Source organism: Beta vulgaris, chromosome 4, assembly GCF_026745355.1.
Source record: "Beta vulgaris subsp. vulgaris cultivar EL10 chromosome 4, EL10.2, whole genome shotgun sequence".
In the NCBI taxonomy this organism is placed as follows: Eukaryota; Viridiplantae; Streptophyta; class Magnoliopsida; order Caryophyllales; family Amaranthaceae; genus Beta; species Beta vulgaris.
The window spans coordinates 56,799,966-56,811,994 of NC_079205.1; the positions used below are offsets into that span (position 1 = coordinate 56,799,966).

Consider the following 12,029-nt stretch of genomic DNA (forward strand, 5'->3'; position numbering starts at 1 on the left):
AAATGCAAAGGAATTTGGAAATTAATTGATTCATTTTTTAAATTAGGCAATTAATATCATGATCTCATAAGAGATTTCCGGAAATCAAGGATATTCCATTCATATATTAATTTGATTGACGTTAATTATGGGTACAATTTCGTAATTCAAAATTCAAATTAATATTGGTGTATATCCGAAATTTTATAATTGCCATATTGGGTTTATACGAATATTTTACTAATCAACTAAATACGGGAAGTAATTTAAATTATCAATCAATCTTAATTATTCCCTCGCTTAATGGTAATTGTCAATCAATCAGTTAATTTAAATTGATACTATCCGAAATTATATTACCAATCAATCAATCAATAGTTATTCTGATTGTCAATCAACGATAATTACCTAGATAACGTAAATTTTTTTAAAAAAAAAACGGAAGATTTTTTAGTATAAATAGTGTCGTTTTCTCTTCAAACATCCCAACTCAATTTCGGACTTTCAATTTGCATATTGATGTCAACTTCTTCCCCTACTTCTACATCAATATTATGTTCTCCTCCAAACATAATAGAAACCGAAAATCCATCAAAAAAAAATGGCCCGCTAAAGTTGAAACCAGCCTTTCTGTAACACCCCCAAAATCCACGCGCGCCTAATGTTACGTCGCATCGACCTCGGGGGCGTTACCGCCGCGATGGAACGCAAGGCATAATAAGAGTTAACTATAACTTAAAACATTAACTTGAAAACTAAAATGCAGCGGAATTAAAATATAAATACAACTCGGGAATCATCAATGACCCCTTTCATTCAAACCACAAACCATTTATATAAGTCTTAGAAAAACCAATAATACTTATTTGGAAATGCTTTAAATGTAAATACCAAAGCCTAGTCCCCGTATGCTCGAGAATATGCAGCAACACCAGCACACCTAGTCTGCTCCCCATTGTAGCATCAATGGTTCATCGCAGTTCATCAAACACATAATAACACACAATCAGCTATGCTGAGTACGTAATGAACCATTGAATACAATGTAAACATAATGATGCACACATGAACAATCTTAAGCATGATGCTACACTATGTTACATCCTTTAACCTTTAATCTTTAATTTTAATTGGCATCGAACGGCACCGTCATCTTACTAGAATCATACGGGCTACTGAATCCTTAACAGACACTAGGTCTGTAGATGAAATGCAAATACGTTTCGAGCCGTCTCACACCCATCACCTTAGTATGCATACCCCAAGATCGAACGGAACCTTCCGCCTACTTGAGTGTCAAAAATATAAGGACACTACTGTCGTCACAGTAGGCCTGCTAGGAGCGTAGACAAGTCCCACACTCCCCCCATTGTTCATCACTTGTAGGGATCCAGCTACAGATACCATAATTCATTTTAATATTAACCATTCATTTCATAACCACATATCGTATCTCTTGTAACACTCTTGTTACACTATGGATACATAGAATCAATTACCTGTTCTCTTCATTAAAATGCTCAAATCGTATCTCTTGTAACAACCTTGTTACACTATGGATACATAGAATCATTTACCTGTCCTCTTATGCTCAAATCATATCTCTTGTAACAACCTTGTTACACTATGGATAGATTAAAATGCTCTTTGAAATACTACGATAGAATTACGCATTCCCATGCAACATATCAATTTCAATTACAAATGTCTAACCAGACAATCTCAATCAATCAAACATTCCCTATCATGCTTCTAGGTTCCAATAACATAGATTGCAACCTAATCATGATACTAATACTTGGATTAAACTGGTACGCGTACGTACCTTGTAACGGAGAATTTTCGCTGTCTTAATCAACGTTCCGCTTATGAAATTGGGACCTAAATCGTTAAATAAAAGCTTTAGTCACGTCTTGAACTTAAAACTACTACGTAATTAAGACTATACGTTTAATAATTCGAAGTAACGATAATAAACCCCTGTTTAGAATTTTCGTTACTTTTTATTATAAGAGTTTAACGTCTTTTAAGGAGTCAAAGCTAGTGAACATACTCATATTAGTCCACTATCTTACTAAACCAATTAAAAAGTCCAACCATGTTTATGTCCAAATCTTATGTCCAAAAGTCTTAGGTCCGATCCAGTATTATGTCCAAAAGTTCAGATTCGCAACTTAGTCAGAATAATAACTGAACTCATTAACTTGAATTATTAATTAATAATTATAATTTAACATAATTATGAAACAAATTATAATTAAACTTAATATAATATATCAATATATACAAAAATTTTTATACCGTTAAGCTCGCCGGAAATCAAGTTCCGGCGACCGATTTCCGGCCACGGTGCAACAACTTCGTCGCACCACTCGCACAGCAGAGCAACGCACGCTTCGAGCTTCGTCGCACAGCTCGCACAGCAGCAGCCTCGCACAAGCCTCGTCGTCCCTCGCTCAACACTCAACCACTCGACTCGCACTTCGAGCTTCGTCGCACAACGCCCTCCTGCTCGCTCGCCTCTTTGTCTCGCTCAGCACTCGAACCTCGCAGCGTCCGCCCTTCAACTCCCTTCGCACAACTCACAAAATCGCTCGCTCGACCTCGGCACTCGCTGCACCCGAGCTTCGCGCAATGACCCTCTCGAGCCTCGCCGAAGGTTTGCCCAGCACCCTCACGACTCTCGACGAGCCTCTTGGTAAAGAGAATGGAGAACGAAAGAGTCAGCAAGAGAGAGAGGAGACCCGCGAGAAGAAGACCACGGAGAGGAGAAGGTTTGAGGAGAAGAAGAATGACGGCTGAGAGGAGAAAGGGAAACTTAGGGTTTCTGAAAATTTCTCCTCTTCTTTTCCTTTTTATAGCCTTCTAAAATGTAACTCTAGATCGGGTGAACTCGTTTAGCCTTTATAAATCCGAAATTAACACAACCGACTCGTATTAATATTATTATATTCTTATTATTCTGTAAATAATACTAAATCCTTTTTATTAACTTCTTTATATTTTTCTAATTAATACGAATTAATTCTCAAAAATACGGAGTATTACAGGCTTTCCCCTTAAAAGAAGTTTCGCCCAAACTTGGAGGTAGCCAGTCTTAACGACGATCTTTTGCACTTCTAAGTCCCAAAATTTCATAAGCGTTTTCTAACGTTCGCACAACAGATCAGCAATAATTACAAATAACTATCATAATTAACATACTTTGGGTGAAAGCGCGAAATTCTATCGCATTCTTCCCCCCTTAAAAGAAAAGTTACGTCCCCGTAACTCACGTACCTCTTGAAAAGCTCAGGGTACTTCAGACGCATTGCATCTTCGGCTTCCCAGGTGGCTTCTTCAGTATTTTGATTTCTCCACAACACTTTGACAATTCTGATGTCCTTATTCCTCGTACTACGCACTTTGCGGTCTAGATCTGGACAGGTTTCTCCTCATAGGATAAGGTTTCGTCTATTTCGACATTTTCCGGTTCAAGTACATGTGACTCATCCGGTACGTATCTCCGATTGGATACGTGAAACACATTATGGACCCTTTCTAAGTTATTGGGCAAATCTAGGCGATAAGCGACTTTGCCTACTCTTGCCAGAATCTCATATGGTCCTATGAATTTAGGGCTTAGCTTCCCCTTTTTCCCGAATCGCATCACTCCTTTCATTGGAGACACCTTAAGCAATCCCCGACTTCGTAATTCTCATCCCTTCGCTTCTGATCCGCATAGGATTTCTGCCTGTTCTATGCGGCCTTAATCTTTCTTGAATGAATCGCACCTGATCCACTGTCTCCTGAATCATCTCAGGTCCTAACACCACAGTCTCACTAATGTCGTTCCAACAAAGGGCTACGACACTTTCTCCCATATAGTGCTTCAAATGGTGCCATCTTAATACTAGCATGGTAGCTGTTGTTGTATGAGAATTCTATGAGGTCCAAATGGTCTTCCCATGATCCTTGGTATTCTAAGGCACATGCTCGCAACATGTCCTCTAAGTCTGAATAGTTCTTTCAGTTTGACCGTCTGTAGCTGGGTGAAAAGCTGTACTCATCAATAGCTCACTACCAAAAGCTTCCTGAACCTTTTTCCAGAAATTCGAAAGGAATCGCGAATCTCTATCTGATACTATACTCGTGGGTACTCCATGCAATCGAATGACATTTTTCACATAGGCCTTGGCTAAGGCTTCCATACTCCACGTATCTTTCATAGGTATGAACCTTGCTGTTTTGTTAGTCTACCACTATCACCCATATGGTATTATTGCCTCCCCGACTCCTAGGTAAGGCTACAACGAAATCCATGGATATGAGTCCCATTTCCATGTCGGAATGTCTAAAGGTTGAATCTTTCCTTGAGGTCTCTTGTTTCACTTTTGACTTTCTGGCACGTTAGACATTTTGAAACAAATTCAGCTACTGCTCTTTTCATCCCAGGCCACCAGAACATCTTCTTGAGGTCCTTATATAACTTATCTCCCCCTGGGTGGACGGAATAAGTCGTGTTATGACCCTCACCCATTATCTTTTGTTTCAATTCTTCACATTTTTGTCACCACCACCTACCCTTATATCTTATGCTTCCATCCTCATGGATCGCAAACCCTTCTGCTTTTCCCTCCTTAAGCTTTGCTTTGACTCGCTCAAGCTTCACATCCCCAGGTTGATTTTCTCTTATTTCGTCTAGAAAGTTGGGCTCGATGGTTAAGGCACTCAGCAATCTTTCTACCTCCCCTTCATGAACAACTCTAACTGGAGTCTAGAAAACTCCTCACAAAGTTTGTCGGCAACGACTAATGTATCAGGCTATGGCTAGACTTGCGACTTAAGCCATCAGCAACGACGTTGGCTTTACCCTCATGGTACTGGATGTCTAAGTCATATCCTTGATGAGCTCTAACCATCTGCGCTGTCTCATTTAAGGTCTTTCTGGGTGAAGATGTATTTGAGACTTTTGTGATCAGTGAAGATTCGACAAGTCACCCCGTAAAGGTAGTGTCTCCAGATTTTTAGGGCAAACACTATTGCGGCCAATTCTAAGTGTGTGTTGGGTAATTGACTTCATATGCTTCAACTGCCGAGACGCATAAGCTATGACCTTCCCATTTTGCATAAGAACACAACCCAACCCATTCTTGGACGCATCACTATAACATCATATCCCTCATTCCCATTAGGCAAGGTTAGGACAGGGGCTGATGTTAACCTTTCTTTGAGCGTTTGAAAGGCTTTCTCACTGTCCTCATTCCAGTTAAACCTACAATCCTTCTTCATCAAAGTGGTCATGGGTTTGCTATTTTGGAGAAGTCTTTCACAAATCTCCTATAGTAACCGGCTAAACCCAAGAAACTTCTTATGTCTGTGACATTCTTTGGAGTAGGCCATTCACTCACGGCTTTGATCTTTGCAGGATCGACTGACACACCCTCCTTGGAGACAAAGTGACCCAAAAATGACACTCTTTCCAACCAAAATTCACACTTCGAAAACTTCGCATATATTGGTTGTCCCTAAGTGTCTGCAAAATGACTCTCAAATGACCCTCATGGTCCTCCTTGCTCCTAGAATAGAAATATATCGTCTATGAACACAACGACAAATTTGTCGAGGTAGGGTCGAAAGATCCTATTCATAAGATCCATGAAAACTGCAGGTGCATTAGATAACCCAAAAGGCATTACCGTAAACTCATAGTGGCCATATCTAGTCCTGAAAGCAGTCTTAGGTATATCATGATCAACAATCCTCAATTGATGGTAACCTGACCTTAATCTATTTTGGAGAACATCCCCGCACCCTGAAGTTGGTCGAACAAGTCATCAATCCTAGGCAATGGGTACTTGTTTTTCACAGTGACATTGTTCAACTCTCGATAGTCTATACACAACCTCAAACTACCATCCTTCTTTTTCACAAATAAGACAGGTGCTCCCCATGGTGACATGCTAGGTCTAATATACCCTTTGTCGAGTAGTTCCTCCAACTGGTTTTTCAACTCGTTCATTTCTGCTGGAGCCATTCGATATGGGCTTTCGAAATTGGTCCAGTCCCAGGTACTAGGTCAACGGTGAACTCTACATCTCTCCTTGGTGGCATACCATATATCTTCAGGAAAAACATCCTAAACTCTCGGACTACTGGCACATCCTCAGGTCTCAACGGATCATCCTCAATTCTTCTCACCGAACACATAAAAGAGGCCATCCCTTGTCTACATATTCTTAAGTTGTAGGCATTGATCACCTTAATCCGGTTCTCGAGGTATTCTCCTATATGACACTTTTTTCCCAAAGGATCTCTCAGTTCCACTTTCTGCGCATCGCAGTCTATCTTAGCCATGTACTTTCCAAGCCAATCCATCCCCAAAATAAGTCTAGGTTTGATAAGTTAAACTCTATCAGGTCAGAAGGAAAGAAACTCTCTCCTATTTTCAGTGGCACTTTTAGAAATCTTTTAGAGCAATTAACAGTCTCACCAGACGGAATGACTATAGGCATAGAAATCGACTCAGACTCGATCAATGTTAAAGTCCTAACAGTTGAATGGGCAATAAATGACAATGATGCTCCAGAATCAAACAATACTTTAACAGGAGTGGAGTTGATAGAAAATGTACCCGAGACAACATCCCTTCGAGCCTCTTGTTCTCTAGTCGACATCATATACAGCTTCCCCTTGCCCTTATCTTGGGAATTGGTTGCATATTTCCCATTAGATGTCTGATTATTGGTGTTGGTTACAGGCTTGGAGTAGTTAGAATTCCCATTGTAAGCACTTCCCCCATTTCCATTCCCGTTTCCATTTCGAGGTTTGTCCCCATAATTCCCATTCTTTTGGCCATTAGGGTTGATCAGTTTGTTCTTCGAGTAGCACTCATATGCCCTATGCCCCAATTTCCCGCATTCTCGACATTCCACCTTGTTACCCTCACAGTCCCTACCAGATGGTGTTAGGGCACTTCCTACACCTATACACACGCTCAATCTGCGGTTATGTGTTGTTATTGCGGATTTTGTTGATTATAGTTGTTGTTATTGGGTCCCTTACCGAAATTCCTTTGAGGGTCTTGAGGTTTTGGTTCCCATTATGCTTCTTCTCAAACTTCTGGACCTCAGTGTTGGATTATCTTTCGTTTCTCACCCTGCTTACCCCCTTCCTCTCTCTTCCTGATGGCATAAAGATGAGCAGCTTTGCCAAACACATGATCTAAAGAGGTGAATGTATCTCCCCCCTAGTCTTCCTTGCAGGTCAAGGGTAAGTCCTAGTTCGAAACGTGAGGCTTTAGATTCCTCAGTAGGTGCTATTTCCGGGGCAAATCTCATCAGCTCGATGAATTTCCGGTAGTACTCCTCAACAGACAGAGTCCCTTGTTCCAACATCATAAATTCCTGGGCTTTCTGCTTCTTAAGGTATGGAGGGTAATATTTGTCCCTTAAGGCCTTTTTGAAAGTTTCCCACCCAAAACCAGGCTGACTCAGGAGGTTGCTCTTAGCTTGGGTCCACCAGAAATGAGCATTTCCTGAAGGTAGTAGCTCGCTAAGGGCACAGTTTTCTCATCAGGGCAGGATAGGTGAAGAAAAGTTTATCGAATTCCCCAACCCAGTTCTCTAATTCTTCAGGTCCCCCTTTCCCATTCAGTATTGGTGGGTTCCTACGGGCAACCTTTTCAGATAAATCCCCTTCACGATTGTGACCTTGGGCTAGGTTGGCAGTGATTTGCACCAAGTCACGTATCGATTGCTCGATATTCAGAGAGGTTTCAGGCGTGCTCCCTCCCGAACCATTCTACGCTGAAAATAACATAATAGCTATCTCAGTGACACACATCATCCTGCCTTTCTTAACCAATACACATTGCACATATAGCAAGCAATTGTCACGAACAAATATTAAGTCTTTATTGACTTGCAACACAAACATCTCACATGAGACGTCACAACCATAACAAGGAATATCATAAAGTATCCTTAAAGGTTTTCGAACATATATCATATATATATATATTTAAGAGATAAAACGATTTTTCCAATCAATTAAATAGTTTTGTCGCAAAAATAAGGTTTTAGTCAACACCATTTTTGAAACATCCTTGTACATCCTCTTACCTATTCATATTTGAATATTGCAAGAATCGTTCGCAACTTCATTGAACAATCAAACAACACATTCAGTTCAAGACACGAAACGAAATCACATTTGCAATCATTCCTATGACTTAATGCACATAACATAATATGTTCTATATGCTCCTATCCCATACTACCCATTTTGAAATCGTTTTTAAAACGTCTTTGAAATTCAGAGCCTTCGGCTCTGATACCAGTTTTGTAACACCCCCAAAATCCACGCGCGCCTAATGTTACGTCGCATCGACCTCGGGGGCGTTACCGCCGCGATGGAACGCAAGGCATAATAAGAGTTAACGATAACTTAAAACATTAACTTGAAAACTAAAATGCAGCGGAATTAAAATATAAATACAACTCGGGAATCATCAATGACCCCTTTCATTCAAACCACAAACCATATATAAGTCTTAGAAAAACCAATAATACTTATTTAAAATGCTTTAAATGTAAATACCAAGCCTAGTCCCCGTATGCTCGAATATGCAGCACACCAGCACACCTAGTCTGCTCCCCATTGTAGCATCAATGGTTCATCGCAGTTCATCAAACACATAATAACACACAATCAGCTATGCTGAGTACGTAATGAACCATTGAATACATGTAAACATAAATGATGCACACATGAACAATCTTAAGCATGATGCTACACATTACATCTTATCCTTTAACCTTTAATCTTTAATTTTTAATTGGCATCGAACGGGCACCGTCATCTTACTAGAATCATACGGGCTACTGAATCCTTAACAGACACTAGGTCTGTTAGATGAAATGCAAATACGGTTTCGAGCCGTCTCACACCCATCACCTTAGTATGCATACCCCCAAGATCGAACGGAACCTTCCGCCTACTTGAGTGTCAAAAATATAAGGACACTACTGTCGTCACAGTAGGCCTGCGTAGGAGCGTAGGACAAGTCCCACACTCCCCCCATTGTTCATCACTTGTAGGGAGTCCAGCTACAAGATATTGCCATAATTCATTTTAATATTAACCATTCATTTCATAACCACATATCGTATCTCTTGTAACACTCTTGTTACACTATGGATACATAGAATCAATTACCTGTTCTCTTCATTAAAATGCTCAAATCGTATCTCTTGTAACAACCTTGTTACACTATGGATACATAGAATCATTTACCTGTCCTCTTATGCTCAAATCATATCTCTTGTAACAACCTGTTACACTATGGATAGATTAGAAATGCTCTTTGAAATACTACGATAGAATTACGCATTCCCATGCAACATATCAATTTCAATTACAAATGTCTAACCAGACAATCTCAATCAATCAAACATTCCCTATCATGCTTCTAGGTTCCAATAACATAGATTGCAACCTAATCATGATACTAATACTTGGGATTAAACTGGTACGCGTACGTACCTTGTAACGGAGAATTTTCGCTGTCTTAATCGAACGTTCCGCTTATGAAATTGGGACCTAAATCGTTAAATAAAACTTTAGTGCTACGTCGTTGGTAACGTTAACAACTACTACGTAATTAAGACTATACGGTTTAATAATTCGAAGTAAACGATTAATAAACCCCTTGTTTAAGAATTTTCGTTACTTTTCTTATTATAAAGAGTTTAACGTCTTTTAAGAAGTCAAAGCTAGTGAACATACTCATATTAGTCCACTATCTTTACTAAACCAATTAAATTAAGTCCAACCATGTTTTATGTCCAAATCTTATGTCCAAAAGTCTTAGGTCCGATCCAGTATTATGTCCAAAAGTCAGATTCGCAACTTTAGTCAGAATAATAACATGAACTCATTAACTTGAATTATTAATTAATTAATTATAATTTAACATAATTATGAAAACAGAATTATAATTAAACTTAATATAATATATTCAATATATACAAAAATGTTTTATACCGTTAAGCTCGCCGGAAATCAAGTTCCGGCGACCGATTTCCGGCCACGGTGCAACAACTTCGTCGCACCACTCGCACAGCAGCAGCAACGCACGCTTCGAGCTTCGTCGCACAGCTCGCACAGCAGCAGCCTCGCACAAGCCTTCGTCGTCCCTCGCTCAACACTCGAACCACTCGACTCGCACTTCGAGCTTCGTCGCACAACGCCCCTCCTGCTCGCTCCTTTGCTCGTCTCGCTCAGCACTCGAACCTCGCAGCGTCCGCCCTTCACACTCCCTTCGCACAATCTCACAAAATCGCTCGCTCGACCTCGCGCACTCGCTGGCACCCGAGCTTCGCGCAATGACCCTCTCGAGCCTCGCCGAAGGTTTGCCCAGCACCCTCACGACTCTCGACGAGCCTCTTGGTAAAGGAGAGATGGAGAACGAAAGAGGTCAGCAAGAGAGAGAGAGGAGACCCGCGAGAGAGAAGACCAGCGAGAGAGGAGAAGGGTTTGAGGGAGAAGAAGGAATGACGGCTGAGAGGAGAAAGGGAAACTTAGGGTTTCTGAAAATTTTCTCCTCTTCTTTTCCTTTTTATAGCCTTCTAAAAGTGGTAACTCTAGATCGGGTGAACTCGGTTTAGCCTTTATAAATCCGAAATTAACACAACCGACTCGTATTAATATTATTATATTCTTATTATTCTTGTAAATAATACTAAATCCTTTTTATTAACTTCTTTATATTTTCTTAATTAATACGAATTAATTCTCAAAATACGGAGTATTACACTTTCTCATTCTTAATCTTTTTTTAATTAATTGTTTTTTAGTTCATCCTGTAAATTCCGTTTTTTATTTTGTTATCATTTCTTTATGTATTTTATTGTTTGTTAATTCATCAAATGTAATCCTTATCCCTCTTGAATAATAATAAATTCATTTCTTTTTATTCTTTTGTCATATTTATATTCAAATTCGATTAATGATTTGATACATTTTGGTTGTTCTTTATGCAATTTGAAGGTTATTCTAGACTCAAACAATCATATTACTTCGAATTCTTCACTTTTATTAAGGTTCCAACGCAATTACACATCATACATTGAAGGAAGTCAATTCCGTGAGTGTTGTATTCCATCATCATACAATATATGCAGGATACAAGAATGAGGTTTGACCATGCATTATTTACTATTAGGTAAAATCAAATATTATAATGTAATATGTTGTTGGATTTGTCTTAATGTATATTTTCAGAAAATCAAAATTTTATACTTTACTCTAATACATAATTAAAGATATTAGTAGTCAAAGTAGTGCATCAAAAAGCGTTTTAGTCAAAATGTATCATCTATTTTGAAACGGAGGAAGTAATATATTATGGTCATAGTTTTATTTTTTTGGAAAGATATTATGGTCATAGTTAATTTGTATGAAATACTATAAACATCATATTGGGAAGTTATGGAATTTACAGTTTTTTTATTATTATTACATGCCCATAATTATTATAAAAAAAAAGGTGATCTCGAATTTTGATTGATTTCTTTCCCAATTTTTTTCTTTACTTTTTAAGTTAATCTAGCAATTAAGCCACAAAATCAATGTGAAAATTAGTTTAGTTTACAAACTAATGTAGAATCACATAATTTCGAGTACTAATTGTGTGTTAAATATTCACTACATACTATTTTTGCACGGGATTGCATTAGGGTTTTTTTGTAACAATGTTTAACATTATTTAATTTGTCAACTAATTGCTATTTGCCGAGATAAATGAAACACTAATTAAAATTAATAAAGAAGACATTTTTTTTTTTGAGGGGAGGGGAAGAAGATGTATATATAATACAAAATTAACCACACTTTTTTTTGCTTTAGAGAGAATTATTTATAATGCACTTTCATATATCTTAATGAAGTAAATCGAAGACAACTCGGGTCCATCTAAATAATAGTTCTTACGTCTTACTGTAATCAAACAAACATACATACTACATACATTTGAATTCAGGAAAGTCGAGCACAACTCAAGAAATTGC

General features: G+C 38.7%; 1 long non-coding RNA gene across 3 annotated transcripts; it reads right to left on the minus strand.

The window, feature by feature from the left end:
- Positions 1 to 690: 690 nt before the first annotated feature.
- LOC125497047 (uncharacterized) lies at positions 691 to 10,749 on the minus strand. 3 transcript variants are annotated; one of them, XR_008969120.1, is made up of 3 exons: positions 10,006 to 10,749; positions 9,505 to 9,561; positions 691 to 924 (listed from the first exon to the last, which is right to left on the minus strand). It is a non-coding gene; the product is annotated as an uncharacterized LOC125497047 (long non-coding RNA). The 3 variants fall into 3 exon arrangements; XR_008969119.1 differs by lacking the exon at positions 691 to 924 and adding an exon at positions 1,813 to 1,860; XR_008969118.1 differs by lacking the exon at positions 691 to 924 and adding an exon at positions 8,594 to 8,609.
- Positions 10,750 to 12,029: the final 1,280 nt, after the last annotated feature.